Source organism: Mesoplodon bidens (assembly GCF_964165515.1).
Source record: "Mesoplodon bidens genome assembly, chromosome: 11".
NCBI classification, from domain to species: domain Eukaryota; kingdom Metazoa; phylum Chordata; class Mammalia; order Artiodactyla; family Ziphiidae; genus Mesoplodon; species Mesoplodon bidens.
Genome location: NC_138167.1, coordinates 3,789,567 through 3,807,847, shown reverse-complemented (window position 1 = coordinate 3,807,847; position 18,281 = coordinate 3,789,567).

Genomic DNA, 18,281 nt, shown 5'->3' with positions numbered 1-18,281 from the left:
ACCACCTCTTCTTTATCCATTCCTATGTCAATGGACATTTAGGTTGCTTCCATGTCTTTGCTATTGTAAAAAGTACTGCTGTGAACATTGGGGTGCATGTATACTTTCAAATCAAGTTTTTCTCTGGATATATACCCAAGAGTGGGATTGCTGGTTATATGGTAGCTTTATTTTTAGTTGTTTTTTTTTTGTAACTGTGGTATAGTTGCTTTACAATGTTGTGTTAGTTTCTGGTGTACAATGAAGTGAATCAGCTCTATGTATACATATATCCCCTCCCTCTTGGACCTCCCCCCCATCCCACCCATCTAGGTCACCACAGAGCACTGAGCTGAGCTCCCTGTGCAATACAGCAGGTTCCCACTAGCTATGTGTTTTACACATGGTAGTGTATATATGTCAATCCCAATCTCCAAATTCATCCCACCCCCTGTCCCCCCACCGACCATGTCTACACGTCCATTCTCTACATCTGTGTCTCTATTCCTGCCCTGCAACTAGGTTCGTCTGTACCATTTTTCTAGATTCCACATATATGTGTTAATACATGATATTTGTTTTTCTCTTTCTGACTTACTTCACTCTGTATGACAGTTTCTGGGTTCATCCACATCTCTGCAGATGGCACAATTTCATTCCTTTATATGGCTGAATAATATTCCATTGTATATATGTACCACCTCTTCTTTACCCACTCCTCTGTCGATGGACACTTAGGTTACTTCCATGTCCTGGCTACTGTGAACAGTGCTGCAGTGAACACTGGGTACATAATGTTTCCATTTCTGATGTTCCTGCCTCATCTACAGAATTAGCTAGCTGGAGTAAATGATCATTAAGTTCCCTTTCAGCCCTAAGCTTCTAAAGTTCCTGTGTCTTTATCGCCATCATTATCATCATCATCATCATCATCAAAATCGGAATCATATCTTACAACATCTTTTATGTATTTTATTTTTATGTAAAAAATTCTTAAATTGTGGATTTAGGTATATGTATTCTCACTCCATAGGTATCTGGGAGATATTAACTCATCATGGATTGAAACCTTTTAAATTCACTTCCTTATATAGATGAGCATTTGCTGCATGTTGTCAGCTATGGAAAGACTTCTTTCCTTGTCCTAAGTCAATAGAATAGGATGGCAGCCTTCAAACTTCTTGAAATGTGAAAATATATGGAATATATAGCACTGTTCCAGGGGGCTTAAGACAATCTCAGCACAAAAGTTAAACTAACCTAGTGCTTATTCCTACAAGTCAAACACAACCCCCTTTACAGCACATATCGACATAGAGTTTTGGATGGACCCTAACTTGCAGATCCTTCTTTAGGTGGTCTGACTAAGTGACAGCTCAGGGACTGTGAGCCTCTTTCAGTCAGGCTTACTCTGAGCTACATGGAACTCATGGAGCATCAGGTAGCTTGTTTGGTGAAAAGAGAACACAGCAAATTTCCCAGCACTGCAGTCTTTAGGCAAGATATCCCTCCTTGCTTTCTGGCATGTCCTAATAGCTAGGAGTGAGCAAGGAAAGCTTTCTGCTCTGCACACTTTTCTTCCTCACTTTTCATTGCTTTGAACATGTGACAAATTTCATTCATTGGGGTTCTTTGTACTCCACCAAAATCCACTTAGATGTAAATTATTTGCTTTACAGAATTATATGTTTGTAGACATGTTTCCTTCTTAAAAGTGTGGCTACTGAGAAAGAGAAACTGGTAGTAATAAATAGGCAATTATGTCTCGGAGAGTTTCTGGACGGTGTTCTATATAATTTTTTTAAGCATATGGTATATAGGGTCATGGAGAAAGCACTAGACTTGGGGTTGGGAGGGGTGGGATCTAGTCCCCATTATGCCATAGGCTGTGTAACTTGGGGCAAGACCCTTATGGGATTCCCACATTTTAAGTTTGTCAGGGAAACCATGGGTCTCCCAGTCCATACCCCCATCTGTCACAGAGGGACACCTATAGAGCATCCCTGACAGATAAAAGTGATGTCTTTCCTCAAATATTCTACTGATGAGGAACTCATGTCCTCTAAGTTATCCCCATTGTCTGTTCTAAGTTTATACGTTCTTTCTTATTGAGCAAGATGCTCCATCAGCATCACTGGTGTGTGTCTGCTTACTGTTGATGGGCCTTGAGCTAGGTGCTTTGCCTTATAGGATCTTCCCAAGAACCATGTGCCATTAGGATCCTGAAGGACAGAGGGGTTCGATGACTTACTCAAAGTCATTGAAAGCTAGTCAGGGGCCCAAAACCACCTGCTTCCAGGAAATTTCTTCCCACATATGTTGTCTCTGGCCACTGGGACAAGAGAGAACTAGCTATCTCCCTCATTTATACTGACAGTTGGTCAGATATTTGAGGGTGCCATCCCTTCATCCATTTCTCTTCAGCTCTTTCATTGGATGCTGGCCCCTCATTAGCGGGCTACCCTCCTCTGGATCCTGACTAGTTCATTGATATCCATCTCAAAGTGTGGTATCTTTCTTAATGTGTCACTAATGAGAAGGAACAGCTTGGAACAACTTCAGAAACCTGCAGATCATCAAGGTGGTCACAGAAAAACACACGCAACCATGGACCACCCTTTCGCTTCTCTCACTCCACTTACCTGGTACCCTTGAGGCATCCCCCAGTACCACTGAGGACATACTAGTCTAGACAGGAAAGAGAAAATGGTTATCCCATCTTCTGGAGGCTGGTTTTGTTAATGAAACCCCAAATTGCACTCCATTTTCTCATCTGTAAGTTGGGTCACTTAAACTATGGATGATCTTACCTTATCTATGTTCTGTGGCCCCAGGGAACAAAACGAGTGATTCTGATAAAATGTTAGAAAGAGGCATATTTCTGCTCACTTAAAGAGCTTCTTCTGTAATCCATTGCAACATAGCAAGGGTTACCTTTAGTAATCAAATAAAGGACCTATAGTAGTAACTAATTAGGGATGTTACAAGGAGATGGATGAGTCACTTATTGACTCTCAGCCTAGATGTCCTCCTCTGTAACATTGGGATAATAATATCCATAGCAGAGTGGTTGTAAGGAATAAATGTTTGTAGTGTACTTAGCACAGTGCTTTGGCATGCTATGAAGCACCGAGATAAAGCTAAGTGGAGTTATTATTATTGTTAAACTCTACTCTCAGAATCAGTGCAGCTCTAGGAGTCCATGGAATTATTAATGTATTTCATACACTCTCTGCAAGTATGGACATTTCTGTACCAGATCATGGCTGTGGGGTGTCTCTACCCACTGTTTACACCACTATTGGCCAGTTACTCAGTGGCTTCTGCCAACATGGTTTAATCTCAAACCAGTTAATTCTCAACTTCCTATTACCTCGTCCTCAGAGAGACATGTACTCAGAGGTAATCTTCCAACCTTAGTAATCTTCCAACCTATGCAAGGGACAAGGGAAAACGCATCTACACAGTCATAGAAGTGGAAAGAACCTTACACATCGAATCCATTATTTATCAGAGCGAGGTAGTTGTACATGGAGGAGCATTTGTATTTAAATGCTTTGAGGCTTATTTTAATGAGTATCAGAAACAAACACAACCTATCAAACTCATAGTTTCACAAATATTATAATGGTATTTAAGTTTAAAAAAAGAATCCATTTTTAAAAAATTAAGTAAGTTGAAGAAGTGATATATAGATACGGGTTTTAAAAATCTGGAAGGTTGTATGAAATTATTAAAGCTTACAAAACAAACTCCAGTTCTTCCTTAGAAAACTGAGGAACAGCATCTCATTTACACCCATAATCATACAGCCTGTCAGTGGCAGTCTGGGACTAAAATAGCACCCCTCACTTCTGAAACTTTGTTAAGACTTTGCATGGATTATTTTCATGTAAACTATATCATTACAATTTACCCATTCTTCTCGTTTCTTCTGTCAGTATTTTATTGTGACTCACAAATGGATTCTGTTTTCTGAATGGCTTTAGATACTTCTCACTGTTCACTGTTTCTGTTTTAATGATTTTCCCTACTTTGAACTTTTTGGACTGGCTGCCTTGCTTTTTACCAGACCACCACTGCCTGTTACTTTTGCTTCTCCAAGTCGGTTTTCCTTCTGTCCTATCACCTTTCCAAACTTCTCTGCCTTTTTAAGGGTAGAGAAATGTCATTATTTGACTTATCTATCAGTTCTCTGGAAAAGTTTCTTTCTCAAGCTTGTCATTATTTGACCTGACTCAGAGGTTGCTCTCTGTGAGCAGCCTTATCCCCAGTGTGTTTGCCCAAAACAATCAGCGGCAATGGTTTAGCATTTCAACTACCTGAGGTGGTGATATCCATTGGGCTAACAAGAAGCGACTAAGAAAAGTAAAAGGAAACACTGGGAAATGTGCTGTCCATATGGGCTTTGAACAGCTCTGGCATATTCTTGGGAATCTAGAAGGTCACATGCATGGACATGGATTTGCATGTACACAGGAAAGACCTGAGAAAGCCCTAATTACTCACCACCAGTGGACCTTGATCCTCTGTGCAGACAGAAAGTGATAGTTAAAAGTTTTAAACTGTCTGCCACTTGCTGAAGACATGCCCCCACCCCCAACACACACACACACACACACACACACACACACTGGATCTCTTGGCAAAGGCTAGGAGACATACTGGTTCAAGGCATTTAAGGAAATCTCTATGTAATCATTAGCTGACCGTGAAGCAAACGAAACAGAGACTTCAGTGATTATACATGATCAAGAATACAGACTTTATGGAATTAGTTCATGAAAGGCACTAAGTAAACAAACAACAGCAATAAAAACAACAAACCTGCTCTGTGTGTGTTTGTGTGAATCTGATTTGCAGGGTTGTCACCTTATATTATTTAAAACATCTAGTTTTCAATAAAAAATTATGAGACACACAGAAAAACAGAAAAGTATGGCCTAAACACAGGGAAGAAAAGCAGTGAATAGAAATCATCCCTGAGGCAGCCCAGATCTTATACTTACTACACAAACACTTTAAATCTGTTATTTAAATACAAATATGTTCAAAGCAGTAAAGGAAACCATCTCTGAATAATTAAAGTATAAGAAATAGAGAATATTGGGACTTCCCTGGCAGTCCAGTGGTTAAGACTCCACGCTTCCACTGCAGGGGGCACGGGTTTGATCCCTGGTTGGGGAATTAAGATCCTGCATGCTGTGTGGAATGGCCAAAAAAGAAAGAAAGAAGGAAAGAAAGAAACAGAGACTATCAATAAAGAGACAAATTATTAAAAAGAATAAAACATAAATTGTTGATTTGAAAAATATAATGACTAAATGAAAATTTCACTGGCAGGGGGCTCAACAGCAGATATGAACTAGCAGAAGAAAGGATCAGCTAATTTGAAGATAAACCAATGGAGATTATCCAGTCTGAGAAAGAGAAAGGAAAAAAATGATGAAAAATGAACAGTCTCAGAGACCTGTGGACACCATCAAGCATACCAACATACACGTAACGAGAGTTCCAGAAGGAGATGGGAGAGAGAAAGAGATAGAAGAATATTTGAAGAAATAATGGCTGAAAACTCCCCAAATTTATTTTAAAACTGCTCTACACATTAAAAGCTCAAATTCTAATTAGAGTAAACTCAAGGATAGTCACATTTATACACATATTAGTCAAACTTTCAAAAGACAGAATCTTGAAAATAGCAAGAAAAGAGCAACTCATCACATCCAAGGATTCTCAATAATTTTAACAACTGACTTCTCATCAGAAACCATATAGCCCAGAAGGCAGTAGGATGACATGTTCAAAGTGCTGAAAGCAAAAGACTGTCAACCAGGAATTCTGTATCTGATAAAATTATCCTTCAAAAATGAAGGAGCAATTAAGATGTTTTCAAATAAGCAAAAACTGAGAGTTTGTTGCTAACAGACTTTCTTTACAAGAAACACTAAAGGGAGTTCTTGTGATTTAAGTGAAAGGACACTAGATAGTAAGTCAAATCCACACAAATAAAAAGCACAAAATAAAAAGTAAATGTAACTACATAGGCAAATGTAAAAGGCAATATAGATATAGTTTCTTTTTTGGTAACAGTTTTCTTCCCCTAGCCAGTTTAAAAACCAATTGCAGTAAGCAATAATTATAAAACTTTGTCAGTAAGCTTATAGTGATAAAGATGTAATTTGTATGACATAATAGCACAAAGGAGTGAGAGGAACAGTGCTGTACTGGAATAAAATTTTTGCATATTAAGATGTTAACTGTAATCCCAGGACACCCACCAAGAAAATAATTTTTTTTTAAAAAGGAAATGAAACAATAAGAGAATTTAAATGACACACTTGATAATACTATTCAACACAAAAGAATCTGTCAATGGAAAACAGAAGAACAAAAATGGCATAATAGATATAAAAAACAAAGAGCAAAATGGCAGGTGTCAGTTCTACCTTACAGTAATTTCATTAAATGTAAATGAACTAAACAGTTCAATCAAAAGGAACTGTTTGGAGGGCCTCCCTGGTGGCGCAGTGGTTGAGAGTCCGCCTGCCGATGCAGGGGATACGGGTTCGTGCCCCGGTCTGGGAGGATCCCATATGCCGCGGAGTGGCTGGGCCCGTGAGCCATGGCCGCTGGGCCTGCGCATCCGGAGCCTGTGCTCCGCAACGGGAGAGGCCACAGCAGTGAGAGGCCCGCATACCGCAAAAAGAAAAAAAAAAAAAAAAAAAAAAAAAAAAAAGGAACTGTTTGGCAGAGTAAAGAAAACATGATCCAACTATATGCTCTCTACAAGAGACAAACTTTAGATTCAAAGACATAAATAAATTTAAAGTAAAAAGATGAAAAAATATTTATCATGCAAACACTAACCAAAAGAGAGCTAAAGTGGCTATACTAACACCAGACAAAATAGACTTTAAGACAAAAATTGCTACTAGAGACAAAAAGAACAACCGATAAAAGGGTTAATTCATCTGGAAGACCTAACAATTATAAACATTATATGCCCCTAATAAATGAGCCCCCAAAATACATGAGAAAAGATCTGTTTTATATTGAGCGGGAAACTGCCTCTCTTGCTTTTACTCCATGTACTTACTTCTGCCCTCTGGAGCCTCACGAAGTAAGTCTCACCCCTTTGTGACTAGAGAGTGCTCCAAATATTTGAAGCTAACTCTCATCTTTTCTCACTTTCAATTTGTATGTGGCTTTGCCTTATAAAAATTTCCCTAGAACTCAATTACGTTCACTTAGAAAGAAATCTACTGCAGTGTAGAACAACTGCAAGAGCAGAACCTACTTTCATAGAATTTCAGGGTTGGAAGGAAACTGAGATTATTTTTTTCCAAATCTCTAATTTTATAGATGAGTAAGCTGGGGCTCAAGCTGGTTATATCACTGAGCTGGTTAATGGCAGACTAACATCCATAATCTTGGTTTACAAACCCCTTGCCTAGTGCTTATTCCAACATTTTCCTTCCATGATAGTTTCCCCCACTTCGGTACTGAGGAGGGTTGCTGGCTTTGGGCGAGAGAGAGGCTAAATAACTCTTCTTTCTTCCCCCTTCTTTTAGCAGTACCTGGCATCCTTCATCTTGAATTTGCCATAGAAGAAGAAAGCTAAGAGTAATGGAAGGAACTGTACTGAGTATTAAAAGATATGGATTCTCATCTTTTTTGGTCACTAACCAATTTCTGATACGTTGGATAAGTCACTTCAAAAAATAATAAGAGGGGCTTCCCTGGTGGCGCAGCGGTTAAGAGTCCGCCTGCCGATGCAGGGGACGCAGGGGACGCAGGTTCCTGCCCCGGTCCGGGAAGATCCCACATGCTGCGGAGCGGCTGGGCCCGTGAGCCATGGCCGCTGAGCTTGCACGTCCGGAGCCTGTGCTCCGCAACGGGAGAGGCCACAACAGTGAGAGGCCCGCGTACAGTAAAAAAAAAAAAAAATAATAATAATAATAATAATAATAATAATAATAATAATAAGAAATACTGTCTATTGAGCACCTACCGTTTACCAGGCCCTGTGCTAGGCACTTTATCTACAAGCCTCATATATGTGTTCAGATGGGTTCCTTTCTTATCTGTAAAATAATCAGGTTATACCGTATGTTGTCTGTTGTCCCGTCAAGCTCCAGAGTTGTGTGATTGTGAGGAGCTATTAGGGTGTTCTTATGTAATAGTTCCTGAGGGTTCGTCTTGATCCGCCTCCTTCCTGTTTCCTAGCTGGCAGTGGTAGGGTTACTGTAGACTTCTCTCTACAGTGAGTCCATGAGTTGTGATGTCCTAGTCTAGCCTCCCAAGAGGCTTTCCATTTTCCGTAGGATTTGGCTGGACTCTTACTGGTCCCTTTCAGGGTTTCCAGGACTGTATTCTCTGCCCTCTTCTCTCTGTAGATTCTCCCCATGGACCTTTTTTTTTTTTTTTTTTTTTTCAGTATGTGGGCCTCTCACTGTTGTGGCCTCTCCCGTTGTGGAGCACAGGCTACGGACGCGCAGGCTCAGCGGCCATGGCTCACGGGCCCAGCCGCTCCGCGGCATGTGGGATCTTCCCAGACCGGGACACGAACCCGTGTCCCTTGCATCGGCAGGCGGACTCTCAACCACTGCGCCACCAGGGAAGCCCTAGACCTTTGATTCACTCTGGTGGCTTCTTATTTTACCTGTGGGCTCGGAGAAGTCAAATAATTTAGAAAAGGTCACTCAACTTGTATGTAAATGGCAGACTTGGCAACTGTCTGACCCCACTGCCTTTGTTATCCCTGGTATAACATGATTCCTGTCTCTGACAGTTTACTTGATCTAATTTTCCCACCCTTGCTTAATACCTTGCTCAAGCCCTGCCTTCTCCACCAACTCAGCCTGGCCAGCTGCTCATTCCTCTTAATTTACCCAGCAAGTGTTGTCTGAAGTACACATCAGGCACCACCTTGGAGCTTATGCCTTGGGAGACTCTATGGCTTAGTGGTTATGAATGCGGGGTCTGGAGTCAGAGGGCCAAAATAGGAATCCCAACGCTACTACTTATAAGCTGTACAACCTTGGGAAAATTACTTAACCTCTGTGGGCCTCGGTTTCCTCAGTTACAAACTAGAGATTCTAGTAGCACTTACTTCCTAGGGTTGTTGTGAGGATAAATGTGAATTGATTCCATCACCAGCTCTAGGGGTAAGCCCTGACTGGCCCAAGCTGATAGACATAATCCCATCCATCTTGCCAGAGTGATTGAGTTAGACTTGGGTACACGAACTTGACTAGGCCAGAGCGACCTTCAGGACTGAAGTTTGACAATGTGGTCTCAAATGTGAGGCCTGGAGTTGCTAGAGCCGTTATGTTTTACTAGCAGGAAGCCAGCCTGAGAACAAAGCTGACACAGAGAGTAAAGCAGAGCTGAGAAAAATCAAAGAGAACTAGAGCTACAGGCCTGATTAAGTATCTCCTGAAGTCCCTCCGACCTCTGGAATTTTCCATTGCTTGAGCCAATTAAAAAATTTAGTATTTCAGCTACTTTGCTAGGTTTATTTTATCATTTGCAACTGAAAATATCCTAACCGATACTTATTATTATTACCTTCCCGTGTATATACAGCACTTTGTCATTAGATTGTCATGTCCTTCGGAGCAGAGACGCTTCCCTAAGCTCTGTGTTGCCGTGCTACCTGGCACGGTCCTGTCATATCATCTGTGCTTCATACCACAATCTGCATTCCCCCCTGGTAACTATGCATTTTGAGTATCTTTTTCTTTTTTTTCCCTTTCTGATCTTCAGTATTCTCAGGTTTTTTTTTTCACATTTTTATTGGAGTATAATTGCTTTACAATGTTGTGTTAGTTTCTGCTGTACAACAAAGTGAATCAGCTGTACGTATACATATATCCCCATATCTCCTCCCTCTTGCGTCTCCCTCCCACCCTCCCTATCCCACCCCTCTAGGTGGTCACAGAGCACGGAGCTGATCTCCCTGTGCTATGCGGCTGCTTCCCACTAGCTATCTATTTTACGTTTGGTAGCGTAGATATGTCCATGCCACTCTCTCCCTTCGTCCCAGCTTACCCTTGCCCCTCCCCGTGTCCTCAAGTCCATTCTCTACATCTGCGTCTTTATTCCTGACCTGCCACTAGGTTCGTCAGTATCTTTGAGGCAGAACGAGAAGGTGGCCGGACTCCCAAGTAGGGTGGTCCCCTGCTGCTGCTTCATCAGCTTACTTTGCTAAGATAACACGAAAGTGAAATGCTTCATAGATTAGCTAAACCTTATTAAGCACAAGGCGTTGAACACAGAATCATCTTTTTTCTTCGCGGTTACCTATGGTTACTATTACCGTGCCCTGTGTTACAAATGAGAAACGGAGGCTTATAGAGCTTCTTCAACTTGTGTAGGACACGCAGCTTCTACGTACCATAATTTAGGGACCTGCACTCAAATGACTGCATCCGTGTCTTTAAGTTCTCATTCCACTTTACAGAAAATGAAACTAGCAACCGTAGACAGTGCTTTATGGGTGTGGCTTGCCCAGGAAAGATGAGGGAGAACTCCATCATCAGACCCATGCTAAAACATCGGCTTTGGGGCTTCCCTGGTGGCGCAGTGGTTGAGAGTCCACCTGCCGATGCAGGGGACACGGGTTCGTGCCCCAGTCCAGGAAGATCCCACATGCCACGGAGCGGCTGGGCCCGTGAGCCACGGCTGCTGAACCTGCGTGTCCGGAGCCTGTGCTCCGCAACGGGAGAGGCCACAACAGTGACAGGCCCGCGTACTGAAAAAAAAAGACTTTGAACTGACATCAAGAGATTTGTAAATAAAGGTACATTCACTTCAAATAAATGTTTAGGTATGTATAATTCATCTTTTAATGATTTCTCACTTTCCTAACATTTTTAGATAACCCACCACCTTCCCAGTCACATCAGAGAGATCTTTTCTTTTTTTGAGCATCAGAATTGAAAAATCTAAATAGGATCGTGACAAACATATTGTTCTGTAACTTGATTTTTTTCATTGAACAGTGATCTCTTGGAGTCTTTCTATGCCAGTTGGTATAGATCTGCTTCATTCATTGTAAGTACAGAATGATTTTAATGGTTACAATGTATCATAATTTAACCACTTCCTACAATTAATGGGCATTTGGGCATCCTCCCTCACCACTTTTTTTGCTTTTATAAATAATGTGCCAGAGCTTCCCTGGTGGCGCAGTGGTTGAGAGTCTGCCTGCCAATGCAGGGGACACAGGTTTGTGCCCCGGTCCAGGAAGATTCCACATGCCGCGGAGCGGCTGGGCCCGTGAGCCATGGCCGCTGAGCCTGCGCGTCCGGAGCCTGTGCTCCGCAACGGGAGAGGCCACAACAGTGAGAGGCTCGCGTACCGAAAAAAAAAAGAATAATGTGCCATTAAGCATCATCGTATTTTGCTTCTTCGTGCATTCAGGTGTCCATGGGAGGAGAAAAATATTGAGGTCTTGATTTTGTGACCTCAAAGGTGGTCCAAGATACTGAATATGACCTCACAGTCTATAGGGGAGCAGACATGTACACACATAGCTGTCCTTTTAATATAAGAGTGAGGCAGATAGGAACCCCCTCAGTGTTACGGAAGTGCAGGAAGAGGGAGACTGAGGGGCTCAGTTGAGTGGATGACTGGGAAGGCTGCCTGGAGGAGGCGGCACTTGAGTCCAGCCGTGGAGGATGGGAAGACTCTGCTGCTTGGTCTGCCCATCTTCCTATCCTGGTCTTGAAATGTGCCTACCATTTGGTTGGATTCTTCATTAGGCCATTTGGTTGGATGAATAACGGTGGGGGTGGAGGGGAAGGATGCTTTGAGCAAAGGAGACATAGCCCAGAAACTAAAGTGACGAAGTGCCCGGTTTTTCAGAGGGCCAAGAACTGGCTGCTGTGGCCGGAGCACACGAGCCCAGGCCACCTCCAGGCAGCACAGGGATAGAAGGATGTCACAGAAATGGACTAAAAGGCACCCAGGAGGGATTTCAGTTTGCCGGAGAAGGAGTTTTGTTCAAGATGCAAGCTGAAGGTTGGGCAGAGAGTGTAAGGACAGAGCAGACAGCTCTCTGATGGGATGATGGGAACCAGACAGATGGGTCCACATTCTTTCTAAGTGACCCCGCAGCCCCAGTTTTAGTGAATCTGTTACTGCGGCATCTCTCTGCTTCACTTTGGGGGGTTGTCTCTGCTTTGAATTCAAGTGAAATAGCCACACGGAAGACAAACTACAAAGTTGTTGCTTTTTAAAAAATATTTATTTATTTATTTGGTTGCACCAGGTCTTAGTTGTGGCTCGCCGGCTCCTTAGTTGTGGCTCGCCGGCTCCTTTGTTGTGGCATGCGAACTCTTAGTTGCGGCATGCATGTGGGATCTAGTTCTCTGACCAGGGATCAAACCCGGGCCCCCTGCACTGGGAGCACGGAGTCTTATCCACTGTGCCACCAGGGAAGTCCTGAAACTACAAAGTTTTAGGGAAAAAAAAAAAAAAAAACACCTACTTTTAGCTGCTGCTGTGTCTGCATCCGTAAAAATTCTCTCCATGCCCCATGAATTTCAACAGGCAGTTTATCTCCTTTGTTCCATAAAACATTAGATGTGACTTTAATGGCCTAACCCCCAAAAGATAACCTGACAGCCATCAAACATTCAGCAGCATTCCAAATAACCTTCTGCTGGAGCCTGCCTTCTACGGGGCCATGTGGATGTCAGACACACACAGCTGGAGTCACGCTGACATAGCTGGCATGCCTGGACCGCAGTGGAATCTCGGGGGTACCAATCACAGGCCAGAGAGAAGCCATCGGCCAGAAGAAACAACGTCAGCGTGCTCACATCTCTGCAGAAGGAGCTGTGTTGATAGTGATGGAAATGACATTTGCAGCCAGAGGGGGACTGTGACCCTGAAGCAGAATGGGCACACCCGTCAGTGATGCCGGCACTGTGCAGAAGCATTCCGGGGGTTAGGGCCATGGCCACACACTTCTTTTCCTGACCCCCAACCAGAAAAATTAAGAAGAGAGCAGATTTTCCCTAAAACTACTTCCTGAATGGAATGCCCTGCCATCTTCAGGGGTTTGAGAAATCCAGAGTGGATAATAATGGCCCGAAATTCATTAAGCACTTAACATCTACCAGACAGTGTGCTGGGCATCTTAGGAAAAATTCATTTACTTCTTGCTGCTCCACGGTGAGGTACTTTTCATAATTCCCACTTTAGGAAGGTGGAAACTCAGGCTAGAAAGGAGTAACAAATGTACCCAAATTCCATAACCAGTAACTGACAGAATCATAGACTTGAACCACAGTCTTTCAAAAGCAAAGACCTGGGCTTCCCTGGTGGCGCACTGGTTGGGGGTCCGCCTGCCGATGCAGGGGACACGGGTTCGTGCCCCGGTCCAGGAGGATCCCACATGCCGCGGAGCGGCTGGGCCCGTGAGCCGTGGCCGCTGAGCCTGCGCGTCCGGAGCCTGTGCTCCGCAACGGGAGAGGCCACAACAGTGAGAGGCCCGCGTACCGCAAAAAAAAAAAAAAAAAAACAACAGCAAAGCCCGCGTTCCTGACCACGGTACTCAAAGCCACGTGGCGGGTCCACACACTCTGCGGCACCCACAGCAGCCACTGTCCCAGATGGAGGAGGTCTGTGTGTTGACCAGGTAGAGGAAAATCCTTTGAAGGATTCTTTTTACTCCCCTGGTTTCCTGGGCGTTGGGCAGGCATGCTTAAATGTGCTGTTCATTGAACCCTGGTTTTACTTCAGGACCCCTGGCTCAGCTCAGCGAGGGGATGTAAGGATGCTGGGGATGAGGCCACTCCCTTGGGGGAGAAGGGGGGCTGAGTTGCAGGCATTTTTTACATCTCTCTTGAGTTTGGTCATTACTTTTCTAGCCAGGGTTGATCATCCTTTCTTTTTTTCTTTCCTTCAAGATTCTTCTTCTTCTTTTTGTTTTTATGCTATAAACCTTTATCTGACTTACTACATGTCAATTATGGTGCTAAATCACTAACATAAAACCATTAGCGGGCAGCATCTCTTTGGTCCTCCAACAGTCAAGTGAAGTAGGTGCTGTGATTATCCTCATTTTAAGAAGATAAAGAGGGCTTCCCTGGTGGTGCAGTGGTTGAGAGTCCGCCTGCCGATGCAGGAGACACAGGTTCGTGCCCCGGTCTGGGAAGATCCCACATGCGGCGGAGCGGCTGGGCCCGTGAACCACGGCCCCTGAGCCTGCGCCTCCAGAGCCTGTGCTCTGCAACGGGAGACGCCACAGCAGTGAGAGGCCCGCGTACCGCAAAAAAAAAAAAAAAAAAAAAAAAAAAAAATGAAGAAACGGGGGCTCAGAAAGGTTATGTGATGTCTCCAGGGATGCCTGATTCAGTTCTCTGCTCTCTTAACCCCACGGTCACAACCAGACTGTATACTAATAGGGCCTTCACTCTGCACAAGACACTGTTCAAACACTTCTTTTATAGTAACTTGTTCAGTCCTCACAACAACACCGTGCAGGGGCGCTATTATCCCTGTTTAACAGATGGGGAAACTGAGGCACAGAACGGGTATGTCATTTGCCCCATCTCACCCTGCTGGTAAGTGGCAGAGCTGAGATTATGCTTCACTGCTTATATTTTGTGATGAAAGAGGAAGACATTCCTCAGTTCGGGTTTTGATTTTCCCTTGAAATCTTCCGCGAGGGCCGGGGGTGGGATGCCAGGGTTCTGAGAATAGAGTCTCTGAGCTGCACTGCGAAGGGGTGCCAGGGATGGCCAAGCCCCTGCAGCTCTGGAGATGGAGGGCGGCGGGGAGGGTGATGAGACGGCAGCCACAAGCCTGGGGTTTTGCCAGGGAAGACCTCAAAGCCCACTGGCGGGTTGGCACCCCTGAGCTGGGCAGCGCACCAGAACGAGTCGTGGCTTCGAGGAGATCAGCAGAACGTGGTCCCCGGGAGAAGAGAAAGCCTGGGGGAAGGGCTGGCATGACCTCAGCCTTCAGCTCTGAGAAGGGCTGTTCTGTGGACGAGGGGACGTAGGGAGCAGCTCTCCCAAGAGCCAGGCAAGAAAAAGTAGGTTTCTGTTTGGGCAGCACCAGTGGGATTTCAGGGAGAAAGAGGAATTCAGCCTGGCAACCCTGGCAGAGGGTGGCCACAGGATCTTGCCCAGAGGAGGGGCCTCTAGAGAGAGGACATGGGCCACCCTGAAGCTGACCTCTTCATTGTCTCTGCCTTCTGAAACCCTACCCATCTTTGAAGCCTTGGTTCCACGGGCACCTCCTCCATGAAGCCCTTCCTGACCAACCATCCCCTGCACACCCGTAAAATTCACAGTTCTGTTCCAGGGGTATAAAGCCTAGGTACTCTGAGGTCCAGGCCAGTCCACGTTCATTCAGAGCAGGGGTCCCCAGTGGGCTGAGGTTCAGACCAGACGTTCCAGTGATAAAAGCCTCAGAAACTCTGGAAGCCAGCCTAGTCAGTCCCGGGACCTCTCTCCCTAGAAACCCCATTCTTACAGCAAACGTACCCTCCCTACCATCCAGCTGGCCTTGGGCACTGATGTCCTCCCGCCTCTCTGGTACAGTGTCTCCTGGCCATAGCAGCTTCTTGCACGAATGCATCTCTCAGACGCTCACAAGACAGTTAACGGAGCACCTAGCATGTACCAGGCACTGTGTCCAGGGATTATCTCATTTCATCCTCCCAACAACCCTACGAGTCGGTGTTTTTATTGCCATATTACAGAGGAGGAACCCGAGGCCTCAGTCCTCGGCAGCTAAGGAGCCAGCTGGCCCTGGACTGCAGTGTTGAAACCCCAGTCAGGCATGAGAGTCTGGGCTTTGCGTCCGACTTGTCCTCAACAAGACCATGTCAAGGACCTTCTTGGTACGTCCTACAGCTCCTAGTGAGTGCCTCTGCAGAGTAGTTGCTCAAGAAACGTTGGCTAATTGATTGTTCAAAGACGTTTCTAGTCTGCTTTTTCAGTAATCTGTGAGTTCGGGTGCCTCTGAGAGGAGAAAATAGTGTTGAGCCCTGGCTAGACAAAAACCGGGTACTTCTTGGGAGAAGTGAGAGGTCTGCAGGCAGAGTCCGAGAAGATTTTATTCCACGTCTTCAGGGTAACCGTGACACAATAAAAATACATATATTTGGTCTTTGTCCCTGATTCCTGACACAGAGCTCCTAACTCCCTTGGAATTTCCAGAGTGATAAGAGTGTCTTCTGTTCTAATGAGGCCACTCTTGGTGGGTCCCTCGAGAGCTTCAGGATGGAGGCTGGTCACCAGGAAGACCAAGGCATGGTTAGAGGGTTGGAACTTTGGGTCCCATTCCCCTACCTCCTGGGAGGGGCGGGGGCTGGAGACTGAGCTCATCACCAATGGCCGATGATGTGATTAATCACGCCTTGGAAGGTGGTGCATCTCAGCTCCAAGGGGACAGAAGGGCCTGTGCCTGGGATCCTTCCAGACCTCACCCTCTGTACCTCTTCTTCTGGCTGTCCATTTGTATCCTTTATCATATCCTTTATAATAAACCGGTAATAGCAAGTAAACTGTTGCTGAGTTCTGTGAGCTGTTCTGGCAATGATCAAACCCGAGGAGGGGGTCGTGGGAACCCCTGAATTGATGGTCGATTGGTCAGGAGTCCCAGTGGCAACCTGGGCCTTGTGACTGGCATCTGAGGTGGGGAAGTCTTGTTGGCTGAGCCCTTCACCTTCGGGGTGTGCGCTAAGTCTAGGTGGTCACAGTCAGAGTTGTATCGAACTGTCAGACACACAGTTGGTGTCCAGAGAGTTGGAGAGTTGGTTGGTTGGGGGATAAAACCCACGGATTTGGCATCAGAAGTGCTGAGGGTGAACAGTCTATAGTAACAGAGAAACGTGAGGCTTTCAGGAAGACAGCTCACGTCAGTTGACTGATTGACGCAGCCAATCCAAAACATTTTATTAACTGCTGTCCTCCACTTGTAGGAGGACATATGACAAAACTGGCTCCTACAGGATTGATGTTGAAAATTCACCTTCCAGAAGATGCCCAGGCAACCGTGTAGACTGGACTTGGTCTCTACCCTCTCTGTCCTGGGCAGTCAGATCTGGTGCCTGGTGGTAACCTCAAGCCAGAAGAAGCCTCTCGCCAAGATCACCAAGAAGGTGGCATCTGTTTCTCCGTGCTGGCTAAGCTAGGAAAGCCTGGCTTTGAGAGGTTTTTTGTAACAAGAATTGAAACCTAAAGGATTTTTTTTCAAATTATCCTTCAGCTGCCAGAAATGGAGTTTGGAAGAACTTCTCCAAACTCTGTAGCCTTTGGCCAATGGACCTTTTACTGTAACAAGTACATCAGAAGCCAGAAATAAATTGGGGAAGGAGGTACACACTTTACCAAAAGATTTCTTGCTGAGCTAGACACTCTCCCACCATGCATCTTTAAACTGAGAGCAATTCGGACACATTTTAAATGGCTTCATTCACTTGAAAGTGAGAGCTGTCTGTTGCATTCAGAAAATCTGGTGAAGTGTACTTGATTTTGAAATCCTCAAAAATCATACCACGTTCAAGCTAAAAAGGGCATTTGAGTCTTATCTCCTCCGTTTAAAGGAGAGGACACAGCGACCTGGAGAAATTAAGTGACTTGGTGGCACCTCAAGGCTTTGTCTGCAGCAGGTCATCCAGTTTCCAGCTTTCTCCCATTACTGGGTGCCTTCTTTGCATCCCAACTACCTGACCGTCCCTGGTCAGGACTCTCTACCTGGTCCTCAGCTGCTGTCATGGATGCTTAATCATTGATTCCTTTCTGGATTTTTTTGGCATTGCTTTTTCCTGTTTTCATGGAAAATTTACAAACATAAAGGTAGAGAATATAATATAAATAACTCCCATGTGCTCTCACCCAGCTTCTACAATTATTAACATATGGCCAATCTTCTTTTATCTATACCTAGCCCCAGATTCCCTTGCTGCACAGATGATTTTAAAGTAAATCCAAATATCACGCAATTTCATCTGTAAACACTCCAAATGTACTCATGGAAGAACCCTCTCATACATACATATATATCTACAATACAGTGATCACAAATTTTAAAAATGAACGATAATTCCTTAATATCCAATTTCCCTCATTGTCTGTCTGTCACTCTTTTGCAATTGTTTTGTTAGAATAAGAATCCAGTGGAAGGTTGGGTTGCAGGTATCAGGTGGAATGATTAGCTGCTCATTCAAAGTTCTTGCATGAGGATGTTTGCTGAATGAGAGGGAATAAATTACATAAGAAAAATACTTTATGATAATAATAGATCACAGTTATCTATGCCTTTATACTTCC